Here is a 19710-nt window from a genome sequence, read left to right on the forward strand (position 1 = left end):
AACCAGTCCATGCGACGATAATTTGTTTTTCGACTTCTTCATACTTTCACGGGGCCATTTTGTCTTAGATTCCCTGCAATTCCTGTGTGTTTCATTCCTAAGTATTTGCATTTCTGTATTCCTTAATTTCCATGACACTTATGTACTTCCGTATTTCATCGATCAACTGAAGTATTTCTTCTGTTGCCCACGATATCTATGTGGTTACCTTCTTTGTACCTACGTTTCCCTTCCCAACTTGTGTGATGTCCACTGAACTGCCTACTGAACTATTGACTATCGCAGTATCTATAGCTTCAGGGAACTTCGACGTGTCTTTTCATTCCTTCGTATTTCCGTATCCCGCTTCTTAACCCCACAGTATTTCTTTCGAGTTCGTAACAAATATGTGTACCAAATCTGATTTAAACTGGGTGAGCTTTTCAGCCATGAGTTTGCCCGCTCACGCACATGTCAAGTATATTTCACATACTTTTAAAATTTTCGCACGTATTCTTACACATATTTCACCTGTATCTCTACGGAATTTCGACCCGCAGATTTATTTTCACGCAGCTCAGTTCATATGAATTCGCATGAACTACGTGCAGTACAAAGGTATAATTTGGTAGTACATTCTGTTGTGTATGTATGTGTATTGTCTGCCAAATGTGTTGCGAATAGAGTTAGTAGTAATGAAGTATTAAATTTAAACGTCATGGAGTTTGCAAAAGTTTTTTGCGCATTTAAAAACTTGACGTCATATGTTTTGAACTATGTACTGTATAATGATGTATTTTAGGTACATTTAGCGGGACATGTAGATACTTTGTGAGAAAAGTGATGGGGACAGAGTAAGTAGTACAGAAGTAATAAATGAAATCATTTTAGATGCCGCAGCTCCACTAAAGGGACAGCTAAGCGATAGGTTTCTCCTTTCATAATTTTTTGAGGGTTGTCAGCGAGAAAAAGATTAGCAGAGGTTTGAAATTATGTGTACAGTTGGTTGCAAGTCACTAAGAGCTCTCATTCTCAAATACCGGATGACTGAAGTAAGGGTATTTGTTGGTCGTGAGTTGCGCTGCTCTCCCCCCCCCCCCTTTTTTTGGGAAGTTTTTGGATCTTACCCCCCACAGAAATTCTTTCCAGCATTAAAGTTGGCTGTAATCGGTCCAGTGGTTTACGAGGATATGAGGAACGCAGGTACATACACACATAAACAAATACATACTTCTACTTTAGTAACATGTGTGGATAGTACTCTGCTGCTTACATCAAATTTAGATGGACACTCAAAGACGCGATAACAGTGCTTCCACTGATTCTAAAAGAAACCTTCGATGATTGTTTCGCGCTGCCAAAGTGTGTTCTTGATTTTGCAGATTAGGTTATAGGACAAGGGTTTTTCGCCTTAGAACTATGATATCCGTTTGATGCGGGCTGCACATTACTTACTACGCTACTTCGCAATCCTTGTTACATACTGAAACCTTCAGAGAACTAAGTTTCTTTCTTTTCCTGCCGAATTTCGCTATTGATCTTCCAGGATGTTATGAGAGAGAATGCGTTTGGTGGAGGACCCAACAATGTCACAGCCTCATTGATGTTAATGAGAGGGAAATCCACTCTTTTTCAAATTAATTGCTATGCTCTTTAAGTGAGTCAAGTCATATGAGCAGACCGCAGCAAAATTACAATCTGAATCTGTCTGTGAGGTGTGCTGTGGTAGCATTACTGGTTTTGTCTATGTTTCACTTTTTTGTTCTTTTTTACGCTATGCGAAATTCGAGTCACAAAGCGTAATTTGAGTAGTTAATAATCCCGTATATTAGTATCGATCTGAAATTGAGCTGTGGCGGCTCATTTCACCTTTTCACTATCAATAGCTTTCAGTTGGCGTCTCACCAGAGGGCTGGGATTATTCCCTTGTGCCGTTATCGCTGCTTCGCCTAGTATTAAAAAGCGATGTCTAGAGTCGTGTCTGGGGAGAGATCTCCGATGTGCGCCGCGGAGGTAGTCGACGGGCAGTTTTCGCACAGTGTCGAGCTGGGGGCAGCAGCAGTGCGTGGAGCAACGGACACACGGTCTGGATCGGCACGACGTCTTTTCCGGGTCATCGTAAGCTCTTCTTCGCCATGACTGGGCAGAAGACAAAGAAAGGTCTGGTTCGCTTGTGTTTTGCGCAACTAATTGCTCAGCTCTGTGCATCCATTTCCCACTCTGCAAACTGTTTGAGCAGATGTTCGTGTTTATGATCACTGAGTCGTCATGCACGCCTTATTATATGGCTCTGTGATTCAAGGACTAGTGTTTTGTCCTGTCTGCTCTGTGTAATTCTGAAGTAACTTGTGTTGATATGGTGGATAGCTTCCTCTCTCGAAACATTGGCCATTGTTAATGTTGTTGCAATTACGTAACGTGTCCAGCTATCACACGTAGCTATATCAGAGGCATACGCCTCATCTAATTCTTAAAAAAAAAGTGTTCGTTTTAAAATTCTCAGGCTGTTTCGTAATTTTAATATTTGCTTTCACGATGTTTTAGAAGCTGGTGGGCTCTCTGGTATCACTATTATCCAGCTCTTTAAGCATGTTATGAGCTCCAGCTACTGGTAAGACCCTAGTATGTTGTTATTTATATTGCTTCCTGTAAGAAATTACGGCTCCCTTTCAGTAGTACTCTATTAGCGAAGCTTATTTCCTCGGGCATATCATCTTACTGGAAAGGCTCTATAAGTACAATCATGGTAAAACCACAACTTTTGCTTGTAGTATAATCCAGTCAGATACTTATCTTTCCTGTTTGTTAACAGCCATTACTAAGTTGCTGGGAGCGTATTCCGTGTCGGTGGCATCTTGCCGCGAAGGTCTGGCTTACTTGCGGCCGCGTGCACGGCTCTCGAGCATTTCCTAGCGCGGCTTGCTATTTGTTTGCAGTCACGCGTTCTGGCAGTCTGTGCTCAAGTTGAATGTCTTATGTTATCTAAATCGCACTGTAAACGAAATTTCGCTGTCTGCCAGGAGGCCTTTCATTACCTGGCTTCGCACAGGAAATTCTCTCTTTAGTGTTTAATAGATATCGTACTCCCAAGTTTTATTATAAATTTTTTGGTGTAAGTCTTTGGGTAATCCCTCAACGCCAGTTGAGGAGTACCGGAACAAAACCCGATATATCCACTTTTGCTGTATTCGCGTGTTTGAGCTGTAGGGGGGAGATACGGGAGTAATAATACATGCTGCGACAAAATAATTTTCAGCATAATGCGACATAAAGTGCTTCATGGTGCGTTTGTTCATTTTATAGCTTGTTGAGCCATTTAGAGATCACTATTTGTTAGTTTCTGTATTAACAGAAAATGCGGATTTATCGGTTTTTATTTCGGCTCTCCTCAGTTGTCATCTTTGTTAATGTTTATCTTTTGGGGGTCTACCTAATATCTTGAACCCGCTTGAAGAAATTTATCTAGAACAGTTTTAATTATTTGAAACGGCTAGGGTATTTGAAATTGTTTAATTTAAACATTTTGTAAAGGCCAATAGAGTACGGTCTTATTTCTTGAATTTGTTTGGGGTGATTATTATTGTAATCCACTGGCTGTCTCATTGAACGCTTTGAACGCCTTTATGTCTGTAAGGGCAAATTAACTTCAATTTTCCTACCTGTTTTTCAAAGGGACCTGTTGTTCCCCAAAAAATATATAAGAATAAATGTTGTTGCTCAAGAATAAATGATAAGAGTTAAAGGGGCCTAATCGTTTCATGTCATTTCCCTGATCCCGGTAATTCCAAGTTTCAGAAATAATTAGTTAACGATCATCAGTTAAATCAAAAAATTAAACATTAATATGAGACATGGATGAAGTAATACATCATATATTGCATGATTCTAGGTTGAATATAAAATTTTTAACTACACGACATTGACAATAGGTAAAACACTGGTAGATTATAACTTAAATATAGAGTTTCTCACAACAACGACTGATAACAGCTTACCACTTACTACACAAGTGCCTCGCTTGTTTCTCCACTGTTTGAAACACACATGGAGGACACATTCACAAACCCTTCATTTGCTACTTTAGAACACCCATTTACCCATATACATCCTGCATGTCTCTTCGGAGTACGCCACCTCACATCCACGGCAGATTTCGACCAACAACGTAAAAATAGCTCTAAACAATACTTATGTATTAACAGTACCCCTGGAGGAAAATGCAATGCAAGCTAGGGCGGCAATAACTTCCCCAAGTACGAGTACTGTCATTCGCTGACAAATTCCGAACCAGAACTGCAAAATCTTGAAAGCAAACAGTTATTGAGTGACCGACTACACCATGGGGTCATTGGCACAAAACCTGTTTAACTACAAAGAGTACGTCTTGTATTATATAGGGAGAAATTAGGTAATCTAGATACTGGAAATAGTTGGAAACAGGCTCCTATTGTTCAGTGTGGTGATCAGACTGTATTTTATTCTATTTTGTTTTTCCTTGTGCAAACCTCTTCATCGCAGAGTTGAATTTGCACTTAACTGGATAACAAACACGAATATCGAGAAGACAAATACGTTTACGGCTTTAAAAATCGAAAGAGTCACCTAGAGCTGCTGCTGGACTACAATAGGAATATGTTGTCTCACCACTCCTTCACGCAGCCAGAATAGTTGGAGGAGAATTCTATTGGTATCTCACACGCACACTGTCTTGTATCTATAATTTCATCCTTATTCTTAAATACTATTTAAAATAGAGTACTGGAACCATTGCGACCCCCTATTGTGAAGTATATAGGACCTATTGTCGATACAGTGCAGTGAGAAAATAAATATTTAACTTGTAAACCCGTAGCATACGTCTCGTAAATAATTTCTTTATTGTATGCTGTAAGAGCTTGGTGTGCATCGAAATGTTACCTAATTTCTTTAGTGGTTGTATATTGTTTCATAGTGCGCCATGAAGCATGACTAACAAACCTGAGATATTAACTGTAGAAAATGGGGTTGTAACCTGTATTCTGTGTTGTGTAAACTGATATTATGTTTAATGAGGCATTGGAAAAAATCGAATTTTCTCTTGTAAAATACATTATCTTTGGTTTAATTCTAAGAAAATGGCCACAGTTCTCCGCAGAAGGAACTTTGAATAAAATGGTGGTAACTGGTTCCAACACGACACATACAGTGTTCTGAATCACTTCTTGAATTCGAGAAGTTCGTACCGTGGAAAACTGCCTTGTGTCCTGCGACATACTTCACATTGGTTACAACTGCCGGCGGAAATGCGTCGCATTTTGTAATGATGTAAAGCAGCGTTAACACACAACGCTGGATTACCGTGCGCTAATTACCGCGCATATTAAACGTAATTGATACCGACCGTATAACACCTGCATTAACATACGTCAGCGCTTTATATTATTTATCTGGCACGTTACGCCGCGCCGGTATGATTGATTTAATCTCTTTTTACGCGGGGGTCAACAACGTGCGACGCCATGGGTGCTGCATTAACGCGAGCGCAGCGATCTAGTTGCGTATCCTGGTCCGACGATTAAATTACGAAAATACTCTTTTGTTAATCGTAAGTTACTGGTTAACTTGGAAGTTAAGCAACTATTAAAAATAAGGTTTTCGGCTCTCTTATGTCTTACGACTCGCACAATGTTTACCATTTCGTCTACGACGTGATTCCAGGCAAAAAAAAGTGAGTACATTTAAGACGTCTCCGAAATCTAGTCCAAGAAACTGTACACGATTGGCTGGAAAGAGTTTTTCAGATAGAGGAGACTGTGTAAGTTACAGGGTTTTGCGTTTTAATTTTGTTAGCTGCATATTTAGGGAACGACAACATTACGTAGGCCTCAGTCCAGGTATGACAGAAGTTTCTTTTCCCTCAAGATGCTTTAGTCTCTGCTGGAAATCTAGTTGGTGAAATGATCAATTACCTGAGGTTTAAATCTGTTTAGGCTAAAAAGTGACGAAAAAGTCATTTGATAAATGGGGTATGTTTGTTCCTTGAAGAATGCTGCACAATTAACCGATGTGTAAAGAATATCATAAAGACTGCGCGTCTATCACGCATACGCCATGAATGATTTTCAGTCAGACACTTTACGAGACTTTGTTTTTAAATATGGGACAATTATGTCTGATAGGAATCTAGTATTTTTTCCCCGTATAGCCATAAGGAGATCCAGACGTCAACCAGAAACATTGTGTGACTTACTTTACGTTTTAAGAGTTGAAAGTTCTACCTCTACATATACATCTTGATGGATACTCAGCAAATCACACTTAAGTGTCTGGCTGAGTGTTTATTGAATCACCTTCACAATAATGCTCTGTTACTTCACTCCCGAACAGCGATCGTAAGAAAACGAACACCTATATCTTTCCGTGCGAGCTCTCATTTCGCTTATTTTATTGTGATGATCGTTTCTCCCTTTCTATGTCAGCGTCAACAAGATACTTTTGCATTTGGAGGAGAAACTTGGTCATTGAAATTTCGTGAGAAGATTCGGCCGCAACGAAAAACGCCTTTGTTTCAAAGGTGTCCATCCCAAATCCTGTACATGTCCGTGACACTCTCTCACCTACTTCGCGATTGTACAAAATGTGCTGCTCTTCCTTGATCTTTCTTGATGTACTTCGTTAATCCTGTCTGCTAAGGGTCCCAGACCCCGAAACAGTACACAAAAAAGGAAGGACAAGCGTAGTGTTGGCAGTCTCTTTAGTAGATCTGTTACATTTTCTGAGTGTTCCGCCACTAAGTCGCAGTCTTTGTTTTTCCTTGCCACAACATTTTCTGCGTGTTATTTCCAATTTAAATTGTTCGTAATTGTAATTCTTAGGTATTTAGTTGAATTTACGTCCTCTAGATTTAACTGATTTATCGTGTAACCGAAGTTTAGCGGATTCCTCTTAGCACTTATTGTATGACCACATACTTTTCATTATTTAGGGTCAATTGTCAGTTGTCGCACCATTCAGATTTTTTTTTCTAAATCTTTTGCAATTTGTTTTGATTTTCTGATGAGTTTCCCAGACGATAAAAGACAGTATTGTCTGCAAACAGTCTCAGACGGCTGCTCAGATTGTCTCCTAAATCGTTTGTACCATAAAGGAACAGCAGATGATCTATAACGCTACGTTGGGGAGCGCCAGAAATCACTTCTGTTTTAATCGATGATTTTTCCGTCAGTTACTAAGAACTGTTACCTCTCTGCGAGGTAATCACAAATCCAATCACATAACTGAGACGATATTCCACAAGCACGCAATTTCACTACAGTTCGCTTGTGTGTTACAGCGCCAAAAATGTATACAGTTACCGCAGTTAATTTACTTATTAGTTACTCTTTACTCTGGACTATTGCTGGGGTCTACAGTTCTGAAACAGGCAAGAAAAAATTACAGAATAAAATAACAGGAAAAGTCGCAAGTGACTAAATATTTTAGTTCTGTATTAACTTTCAAACAGTTCCAGCAAACTAATTACTGGAATATCACAAGAAATGAAACATGGTTAAAGAAATAGACAGCTGAAGGAAATTATTATATTGTCTACATTATCCCAAGATAAATATCCCACAAACGCTAGAACGGATCACAAAACATATCGATTTGTAAATCAGTTCCAGTTCACACCGAAATTCAATGGGAGGAACGAAAATACACTACAGAAAAACTATGTCTCAAGCACTTTAAAAACAATTACGTTAATTGGAAATTCTCAAAGATAAGCTTGTGGACGGAAGGCACTTTAGAAGAATGTCTAAATACCTAAGAGGCAAATCGCAGACGTCAGAAAAGAACGTTGATATAAAAAAGCAGCTGAGTAAATGTGTCACAAAGTAATGAAAAGTCCACAGCATGCAAATCAACAAATTAAGGTCTCTAATTAACAAACTGGGCAAATAATGAAAAATATATATGTATATAAGGGAAACAAAAATAAACGGAAAAAGAAATGGTGGTGAAAAGATCTAATTGGGTTCCACATCTATACTATTACATAAATACATGTCGTTGTTTAACACTGTTACCAAAAATCTCGAAAAGTTCTTGAACGAGTTAATTCCAATTTGTACACGACACTGCAATGAACGTTCAGTCGGAGCTGTGGTATGAAAATGTGAGGGTTCGTTTTCTTTATTGCAGACGACGTTTATGCACTATAGCGTGGCACTTAAACCAGCAAATTGTTTTCCTGTAAACAAAAATTGTAAATACAATTGCGTGCTGTTTTCTTTTATTCTTCACAGACAGTTTTAACGAAAACAACGATTTTATATTTACGACTTATCGGCTTCTGTTTAATGCGGAATCTGAATCGTTCGAAACTTTGTAATCCTGTCCGATTGTAGACTAAAACTATGTGAAATATTGTCACTGAAATTACTATCCTCACAGACCTAGCAACAGAAGAGATCTCTCATACTCCATATACCAACTATTCCAACCGAATTACTCATTTATTTTAAAAGACTGAAGTTCCCAATCAAGGTTTCGTTGACGACAACAATAAAAAAGGCTTAAGTGGGTCAGCGGCGGGGATTTGGGGGGGGGGGGGGGCAAGGGAAGAGGATATGGACGGAGAGAGGTGGGGAAGGAGGGTCAGAGAGAGGGGAGAGGAGGAGATGGACAATGGGAGGGGGAGTCGAAGGAGATCATGGATCAAGACATTATATTTTAATAAATATGGAGCAAATATATTAATATTAGACCATCTGACACTAAGCTACTGTTGATTATAAATGAAAATTTAACACGGACAGGCTAGTGTACATGATGAAGAGGAACAATATTGATTTGAAAGATACAGCTGATCGATTTGTGCAGCCAAAGGTTTTCAAGAGGTTAAAATGCTTCGACAAGATAGAAGGCGCCGACAAAGTACCTCAAATTTATCAGAATAAGGAGGAAAATGAGATAGATAATTATTAGTCGAAGTGTCCTGTATCAGAGGCGAAGGCACTAGCAGAGAAATGTAAGAAGCACTGAATGTACAGTTGGAATGTTATGGAAAACGTGACAAATAATGAAGAACCATACGTGGTAAAAAACGAGCAAAACAAAGTCAAACATAATGAGAGGAATTAGGAATGGGGGCAACTTCAGGAAGAGTACATTTGTTGTAACAAAAGAATTTATTACAGTAACATAAGCTGCAGTAAAGAAAAAGAGGATGTGTCTCAAGAAAATAAATCTAATGTTTTGAAGTATTGGCCTAGAATTACATAAAATTTGCTGAGGAGATGTCTTTGTCATCAACAGTGTAGATAAGTGAGAGTGAATAGTGCGTTAAGCAAAAGAGAAGAACGCAGGATCTTTTTAAATGTACTCGTATAGCAGAATGTTAAAAATTAAGTTTAGAATATCAAAAGGCATTACACGAATGACAAAAGGGCGAAAATTTGTAGAATTCCTGTACTACGAGGTATGCGTGGGAAGAAATATATTAAGATATCAGTTAAAGAGTTATAAACTGGTGGAGATGGAAGAATCCTTAACGAATCATGTAATTTTATGGCTGCGATAGAATTTTGCAGTCACAATAGTTCAACACAGATAGCGTGAAACACAGTTCTAAAAATAAATTTTTTTATACATATACAGCTAAATAACGTAAACGCATCATAATATAAAATGAAAATATAAATTAATGTTTATGTTATCGTGTGACCATTTTATTTCTGGGTCTATCGTGCCTGAAATGATTTGAAAATTTAATCAGAAAGCTGCGTTCTTAAAGGTAGTGCCTTCAAGTGAAAACAGAATGTATTGTTAGTGACGCTGTTTGGTGTTTCTCTCAGGAAATAACGAGGGTGACAACCAGGTACCATGAGTTAAGCTGTGTTTATGGTTATTCATGTGATGTATGTTGGGCAGCAAGAAATCCATAGTTGCGGCAGTGAGGGGCGTATGCTGATTATGTCTATCAGGTACCATCAGTTTAAGGCAGCAGCCAGTTGAACAGTACTTGAGCTTAGTTTATCTTCATGTTCAAACTAAGATTTAGTGTCAGGTGCTCAGCACTCAGGGCCACAAACTTTTATCGAACGAGAGCTATTCACTAAAGTGGCGCTGTGTCATTCAGCAAGCTGTTCTAGCGACAGAGAAAATATTCAAAGTTCTTATGGGACAAAGGAAAATGTTAATACACGCTATTACCGTCCTTGCAAGAGAAAACAAAAAAAAATCTCTAGTTTATACTTAGCTGGTAAATTATTATAAGCAACCGCGGTATGTGGACAGAATTCACTTTCGGATGTGATTTAGTTACATCTGGTTTGTGAAATTAAGCTGGGATTCATACTGTAATAAGCATTTACAAGAGTAACCACAAAATTTTAATTACCACGTCGAAAAAATTATCTTGGGCAATTAATTTATTATTTGTTAGCAGGTTTTTTTTATGGAGTCCTAGTACACAGTTAAATTCTCGCAGCAAAGCACGCCGTTAGAGGAGCTAACACAATATGGTGATTTCCATTGATAAGGTAGATTGTACGGAGGTAAACCGTTTTCTGCGTTCCTAGGGGAAGGACGTTGCAACAATTCGTACTGAGGTGGCGGAAGTGTACGGCAACAATGCACTATCATCTGACACAGTGGTTAGGTGGAGCACGGGCTTCTATTGTGGAAAACAAGTCTGAATGACGGAGAACCAAGTGTCAGACAATCTCTCTGAGCGAGAGATGTGGAGGCCATGGTGTTCGAAGACCGAAGGCGATAGTGGAGAAAGTGAAAATCAGTAGCGGAAAAGTATTCAGTGCCTCACACGACAATTTGAATATGACAAAGGTCACCGCTAGGTGCATTTTTGCAACTGCTCATGTTCATCCAAAATGCCCTCCAACCTCTTTAGACGAGCGATGGATATACATGACTCTGGCGCTGAGTAAATGCGCACTCGTCTCTTGTAGGATGCCTAAGGGATGCTGCGTACTCGGAATGCTATATAAGATTAGTAGTTTTATTTCAATAAACAGGTTGACAATACTTATGTTTGAAATAACAATGGAGTCGCAAGCGATGTGCGACATGCAACATAACTCCGAGTCCTTTGCTATATACACACAACAAAAATAGTTTTGCATCAGCCCGGTTCCCAGAACTCCTGAAGACAGACGTAGACTGTGGTTATTGTACCATAGACACAGTCCCTTTGACGGTTCAGAGATGTCACTAAGCCCGCAGAAAGATGTAAACAACCATGCATGAGCAGCGCCTATTAGACGGAGGGGTTCCGACAGCCGATCAGTTCCAGTCACTCCACCCGGAATGGCATGCCTCGCTCAGACCGCCCAAGAGCTACTACTGCAGTAGATGACCGCTACCTACGGATTATGGCTCAGAGGAACCCTGGCAGCAACGCCACCAAGTTGAATAGTGCTTTTCGTGCAGCCACAGGACGTCGTGTAACGACTCAAACTATGCGTATTAGGCTGCATGATGCGCAACTTCACTCCCGACGTCCATGGCGAGGTCCATCTTTGCAACCACGACACCATGCAGTGCGGTACAGATGGGCCCAACAACATGTCGAATGGACGGCTTATGATAAGCATCATGTTCTGATCGCCGATGTGTGTCTGATAAGACTTCAACCAGACAATCGTCGGAGACGTGTTTGGAGGCAACCCGGTTAGGCTGAACACCTTAGACACACTGTCCAGCGAGTGCAGCAAGGTAGAGGTTCCCTGATGTTTTGGCGTGGCATTATGTGGGGTCGACATACACCACTGGTGCTCATGGAAGGCACCATAATGGCTTTACGATACGTGAATGCTATCCTCCGACCGATAGTGCAACCATATCGGCAGCATATTGCCGAGGCATTCGGCTTCATGGACGACAATTCGCGCCCCCATCATGAACATCTTGTGAATGACTTCCTTCAGGATAACGACGTCACTTGGCTAGAGTGGTCAGCATGTTCTCCAGACATGAACCCTATCGAACATACTTGTTTATAAACCACATGACCCACCAACCACTCTGAGGGATGTACGCCGAATCGCCGTTGAGGAGTGGGGAAATCTGGACAAACAATGCCTTGATGAACTTGTGGGTAGTATGCCACGACGAATATAGGCGTGCATCAATGAAAGAGGACGTGCTACTGGGTATTAGAGGCACCGGTGTCTAGAGCAGTCTGGACCACCACCTCTGAAGGTCTCGCTGTATGGTGGTTCAGCATGCGATGTGTGGTTTTCATGAGCAGTAAAAAGGGCGGAAATGATGTTTATGTTGATCTCTGTTCCAATTTTCTGTACAGGTTCCGGAACTCTCGCAACCTAGGTGATGCAAAACTTTGTTGATGTGTTTGTAATATTCACGCAAGTTTGGCACACAGTTTGTGGATCAGTAATAACCGTCCCGGAAGCAGTCGCGTTAACACGCTCCACTATCCAGCCGCGTGGGTGTGTATGAACCCCAGACAAAGGAGCAACCGAAATACGAAGAAACTGAGAAAATAGACATGATTTACTTGGAGAAGTGTGCAACCACTGATTTGTGTTTGCTGTCCGCTTCGAATAAATTAACGTCCTACATTACAAGATTATTGTGTGACGTAGCATGTAAATTTTTCTGATAGTTTGTCGGGTTACTCCTGTAACCATAGAGTAACATCTGAGGATGGTTCACGTGGATCCGAAACAGCTTCTTTTAAAAAAAAAATGCAGTCAAGAGGATACTAAAAAGCTGTTTTAAGTACGAAAAAGGGTAAGACCCAACCACCAGCAGGCAGTGCAGTCCTAATTGTTTTTTTAGCGACTGCCTTGTGTGGTGTTAACAGATTATGGTCTTAAGGATCGCATTAGCATAGAACCAAAATCTCCTGACGTTGCTACGAGAGGTAGTAAAGATGAAGCATCGTTCGAAGTTGTTCACGGGCCGTGATCGGGCGAGAGTCACTTCGTCCGACGCTAATTGGGCTACCAAATTTTTTTCAACCCTCCACCCGTATTTTCCACATATATCCCCTAATAATTTCTCTGTCTCTCTTTGGATGAAATCACTTTCCTGCCAGACACAACAAGATGGACGACGATGTAATTTTCGAGGTGGAGCGCATCCTGAACAGCCAAACTATCTTCCAAGTCAACTGTCGCTGAGAAAAGTAAGGTGACAGTTAAATCTTTATTATTAGTACTGGAAGCAGGTAGCTGGGCCCAAAATAATTTCTCGTACATTCAATGGTTTAAGTACAAATGGTTCAAATGGCTCTGAGCACTATGGGACTTAACTGCTGAAGTCATCAGTCCCCTAGAACTTAGAACTACTTAAACCTAACTAACCTAAGGACATCACACACATCCATGCCCGAAGCAGGATTCGAACCTGGGACCGTAGCGGTCACGCGGCTCCAGACTGTAGCGCCTAGAACCGCTCGGCCACTCCGGGAGGCGCTTAAGTACACAATAAAATACAGAATGTATTGATCAACTTACACACTAGTGACCCAAAGCATAAATAGCATAACTAATACAACGTACTGATTGAAAATTGATACAAGAATGGCCTGCAGGATAAAACTACTAAAAACTGAATTGCTGCAGCAAAATCTGGAAAAATATGAAAAATTATTACTTTTATAAAACTGTAAAATAATCATTTTAATTTACACCGTTTATCGAAGAAACCGTAACCATGAAGTCCACTAGTCTTTCGATCCGTGTTAGATTCCAGTAAATGAACACCTTTCACTGCATCATTTACAGAAACACAGAATTCTATAACGAATAAAAAAATAATGTTTCCCTTTTGCTGCACCATTTCTCAGCCGCTGCAACATAGAACGTGTACATTTCATGTTTTCTTTTTACAGATGCAACATTTCATGGCCGCTGCAACATAGAATGTGTACATTTCATGTTTTCCTTTTACAGAAGCAACATTTCATGGCGTTCATCGGCACATAAGGTGCCGTCAGATACGCAGATTCAGACACTGGTTTCATTAACCACTATTACATTCAGCACCTCGTCTCTGAGCCACAAATAGTACTCGGCATATCACAAGACACAGACCGAGACAACATTGGTGAACAGTTCCAAGAAGTTTCTTTGGTAATCTCCCAGCAGAGGAACGACACAATCATACCTTAATTCAAACGTCGGCTTGGTCGCCACAAATAATAGTAGTAATGATACTGCTGACAGTAGTGCTGACGGCAGCAACGGCATGGGATCGGAGCGCCTAGCGTCAGCCTTTCTCCTGAGATTGCGGCGCGGCCGCTATCGCCGATGGAGGGCGCAGCGAGGCTGCGCGGCGGTAGGCGAGCCCATCTACGGACAAATAGTAGCCGCCTGTCCTGGTGGTGCCGGTCTATCGCCAATTACGGCAGGGCGCGCCAGCGGGGAGCGATAACTCGGCAGGATCACAGCGGCCGCCTGGCGAATAAACCTCAGATCGCGGGCGCTGATTACGCGCCTGAAATACCGGCCGCCCGGGACCCGGCGCGGCGCGGCGCGGTGGCGACGCGGCCTCGCTCACCTGCACAACACGCACTGACGCACCGCTCAGCTGCGGGCCGCGACCAGCGGCAGACCGGTCTGTACAGCGAGGGGTTGTCTATCTGCTGCCCTTTACGAACAACCTGCCACGCAGCGACTAAGACAAGTCGTGTTTGCACATTATTAAACTGAACTTAGGGCCTACAGAAAATATGAAGCTTAGTTGATTTGTTATTACCTTAAGATACTTTTACAAAAACTGCAGCTTTTGTACACGGTAAACTTATAAATAATTAGGAATCGTAAATACTTAAAATTAACAAACTACATGTTATAAAGGCAGGAATATAGGGAAGAGCTGAGACTTATAGAGTGCCACCACCGACGCTGTGCAGGAGGGAGTACTTCAGGAAGGTACTGTGCCTCTCTCTGCTGGGCAGCCACCAATCGATCTGCTATTACTCGCAATCCGTGGGCGACCTCACCAGTGTTTTCAACCTGCACCTCTGAGATGATGTTCTCCTATCCCGATTGGGTTACTCTACACGATAGCGTGTGCTGTCCTCTATTTCTAAGTTTATCTTACAATCTAATAACAGCGTTTAATGAACAATTGTTTTGTGATAATCCAGTGACTACACTTTTAGTTATGAAATGCATCTTTTTAAACACAATGCGCAATCAATTTAAGGGATTATTTTTCAGAAACCCCGTAACTGTCTCCCGCTGCGGCCCAAAAGTTTGACTTTCAGCTGGAAGGTGCCTATGACCTTCCTCTGTAAATCTGCAAAAGTGTGAAATCGTGTGACGGCACCCTCAGTGCCGGCGACGCCTTAAACAGCTACATGTCGACACGTGAGAGAGAAAGGCCACAGCTGAGAAAATCATGTGAGCTGTAAGGTGCGTTAATGATATCACATTGGCACCAAATTTCACCACAAGTCTGCCCAACACCCCAGTGGACGTGTCACGTGATAGGAAGGTCATCACAACCTCTTTTTCATTCCTTCTTCTGAGGTCTCTGCGATAGAAGTCAGGAGCGCGACACCCAGCATTGTAATCGCGCGTTTTTAATTTAAAGCCGATTGTTGAGGCTTTGTACGTAGCTTTCGCGGGAAACATTACAGCTGTCTTAGAGAGTCTGTTAGTTCACTTTCTTCAGCATCTCTGTGACATTCTCCCATGGGTCAAACAAACAGGTGACCATTCGTGCTGCCTTTCTCTATATGCGTTCAAAATTCCCTGTTAGTCCTGTCTGGTACACGTCTAGCATTCTCATGCAAAGATTTAGGATGAGTTGCACAAATGATCTGTAAGAAATCTCCTAGGCAGACTGATTGCATTTCCCCAGTATTCTATCAAAGACTGAAGTCGGCCACCAGCTTTACCCACGGCTAAGACTGCGTGATCTTTCCATTTCATACCCCTAGACAGTGACACACCCAGATATCTGTCAGTTTGACTACCAGCAGAACCTGCACGTTATGTGGGGCTTATAGTAGATTTGTTAAACATTCAGATAGTATGCCCGAAGAAAAAGGGTATATGCGGAATGGTGACAGTGCCAAGTCAATAATTATAAGGAAGATCAAGACGTAGCACCTCAATGATTTACAGTCGTATGCTGACTCTCATCATTATTCCACCAGGTGGACTCAATCTGGCGCTGGAACACTTCCTTGAATCCCAGAATTAGAGTGCTAATGCTCGCGGCTATCTATGAAGATAAGAGTTTGGTAACACAGGAAATCAGACGCACGCTTGTAGAAGGGGATTTTAGGAAAGGCTTCGAGAGGACGTCACCACATATTGACTTCACAGTGATTTTCCTGTAAATCAAAATGTTGTTTTTGTCTACGTACAGTGCTCTTCACGCACGGGTTACAGGTTTTAGCAAGGATATGTATGTCTTCAGTTATGTGGGCTAATTTTCCGATGATTCAAGGGCAATATTCTTGAGGACTGAGCTGACGAGTGGCTGTAAGGCCGATTGCAGTATTTTCACAAAGCGTTCAGTGACCAAGTAGAAAGAAAACTTCAATTCATGGGAAACAGTGACTGCATAAAACTTAATCAATCTTTTGACGGTAATCCACATGAGTGTTTCGAGGGTAATGATTATCAGTGGAAACGTTGAGTGGTACAGAGTTTGCTTCATTGAGGATCAACAGTAATTACAACTGTTGGGGGTGTGAAATGAAGGCGATATATAATTAACTTGCCTAAATGTATGGTCACTGTGCGCTCTGTGACATAAGACGCCAAATGTCATGTGGTCCCTTGTAAGATGGGGAGAGTATCTTGCATTTTCCCCTTTTGATTGGAGAATTTTTGATAGGGTGGTAAGAGAGCATCTTTATTAGCCGTCTTCATCAGCACAGCATTTGCCCCAAAAAACATTCTGTCACATTATTTTCCTAGCTAGTCCTTTAACATTGCCTGAGTCAATACCTGCTGGCAATATTTCTGATTCAGAGGAGGAGTTCATGTATAATCCATAGACAAAGAACATCATAAGCAGTGTTCTTAGTCGAAACACGGATTCAGTTATTATAAGCAGACAAAATGAACAGCATTTATGTGCCTCAGACATTATGAATGATATTCTCACAGTAAAACTTCAATGAACATGCTCAACTCACCCATTTGCCTTAGGATAAAAAAGTGTTGCCCTGCATTTTACAAAACACAGTGGTTTACAAACTTGTATGAATAGTGAAGACATGAAATTAATTCTTTGATCTGTAAGTATTCCATCAGACCATCCGGAGGTAAAACTCGAATTGTAACAAAAGTTTTCGCTATCCTTATGCTATTGTGAAGTCAATTGACACCAACGTATGTACCACGAGATGTCATCAGTATTCGAAGTATACTTCTTTTCTTGCAGAAATGGTCCTAGTGTTTCCAAGGCTACTATTTCAAGGGGTCTGGATGTCTCACGTAATATCTTCGGTGAAATTCGGTGTTGAGTTTGTTATGTTAACTGCCCACAGCCGATACAAGCATGAATGTAATGTTCATTATCATTTTCAGTATCACTCTGCCAACGATGATATCAGTACCTTCTTACTACCTATGTGTTTGTTTCCCACTTTCCTGTGTGAAAAGCTTTAATTCTGTATGACTGTGTTACTAACCAATTTGCTTGTGAAGTATTATGAAATAGAATACCATCTCCCAACACAAATTCTGGTAGGACAGCAAGCTGTTGACATTCTTCATCTTGTTCCTGTGTTTCTTGCAACTGAACAGTAAGTACACCATCTGCATGTTAACACTCGAAGTCTTCAGCACTGCGTGTCAGCAGTTTCACACAATTTATCAGACGTATGGGGGACCTCGTAATTGTACTCGTAGTCACTCATATTTAAGGCTCACTGCATCAGCTGACTACTCTGGTTTCTTAAGTTTAAGAGCCACAAAAAGGCAGCATGATCAGTGACTACCATGAAAGGTCTACCATAAGGAGAGAACTTGAAATAATTTATACTTAATACGGGACATTAAACCACTTTTTCAGTAGTTAATTTCTGATTTGTTGGGCTGACAAGGTGCATAACCATTCTATCTGCGTCTGTATGCTAACTTAAAATGCAACCAACGACATAATCACGACGTAAACACAGGACGTAGTCACAAGACAAACAAATGGTTTTTCAAAATATGAATAAATTAATACGGATGATCTTGTTAGAATGTCTTTACATTGTTTCATTGCCACTTTGCGGTTGGCGGCCCATTTGAAAGGTACCCCTTTTTCAGTAATTTAGATAAGGGTTCCATGACATTGATGGAATCTTGTACAAAACTACACTAATAGTTCACAAGGCAATGAATCATTGCGCTTCTGTCATTTTTTGTGCAGGGAAATCGTCAGTGACGAAGTAGACATAGATTCAGTTTTATGCCATCAGAATTATAATTGTAGGACATTTCTACAGTTTTAATCTTAAGCTGGCATCTTCTAAATCCGCCAGAACATTTCTCAGCCATTCATGTTCCACAACAGTCTGTTAAAAAACAATAGCAACATCAAGAAATACTAAGAAAATGATGGGTTTCACTCCAGGCAATAATAAATCTGCAAATTGGTGAAACATAGTGGAAGCCCAAAGGAACTCTGAGTAACTCATTTAGCGCAGAGGGTGTCACAAATACTGTCTTTTGTCTGTACTGAGACTTTACTGGAATTTAGTGATAATCTGATCTCATATCCAATGTGGTAAAATATCTACAATTTTCCAATCTGTTCACCGTTTCATCAATGCAAGGGAGCAAATACAATCTGGAGTGTGCAAACGATTTTCTCTTTTATATCTATACGAAGACAGTAAGTTTTGTATCCATTAAAGTTTTTTTTAGACAAAACCACAATTGGCAAGACCACCTTTCCTCAAACAGCCTCATGACTCCCTCCAATACCAAATATAATACAACACCTTTTGAATCTTTGCAGGATGATTTCTGCATCTTTTTGACATTTCCAGAAACGGAATTTTTTCCGTCTCTGATTGTTCAATATCAGCTGCTGTAGCCGCTTGTACACTGATCAGTACAGGTCCATGTGGGTCTATGACATCTCATGCTCCGAAGTTACCTAAGAAAACTCTCGATTTACACTTTTTTCTTTACAAACGCCTAGTTTGTTTGAATCTGGAACAATCTAAAACTTCATTTCTGATGTGTAGATCAACCAGAAACAGAGTTTCTATAGGTTCTCAGATATCAGTTGGGCAGAGAACTTTCCCCATTTCTAAATGCATTGTTTTAAGGGCACTGAGTTTTTACACTAAGATGAGCTGTTCTGCATATTCTCATAATCTCATTTTCCACAGGTTACATATGTCCTTGTAGTGGGGTCACCACTAAACTGGTGCACTACAACACCAGATTTGACTTGAGTGAAATTGACTTCATGGAAATGCTGCAGGAAAGCATTTCCCAGAATAACATATCTACCAATTACATGAAATACTGTGATAAAAGTTTTATGGTCACATGACAAATGTCCTTATCAGTGATGTCATAATTCTTATCAATGATGTCATAGTTCTTATCAGTGATGTCATTATATTTATTACTAACATCATCAAGTCACACCTTTATTCCTCCTCCACTCCCATTATCTACAGCTAACCATAATCCAATGTGGTGAAACTGGCACAACTGCACTTTCCTCTCTCTTTCCCAAACCAGTCAATCACAGTGAAGTATTAAAATGAAACAGTCAGTCAAAATACAGTTTCAATAAATAAATAAA

The sequence above is a fragment of the Schistocerca serialis genome, chromosome 4, assembly GCF_023864345.2.
Source record: "Schistocerca serialis cubense isolate TAMUIC-IGC-003099 chromosome 4, iqSchSeri2.2, whole genome shotgun sequence".
In the NCBI taxonomy this organism is placed as follows: Eukaryota; Metazoa; Arthropoda; class Insecta; order Orthoptera; family Acrididae; genus Schistocerca; species Schistocerca serialis.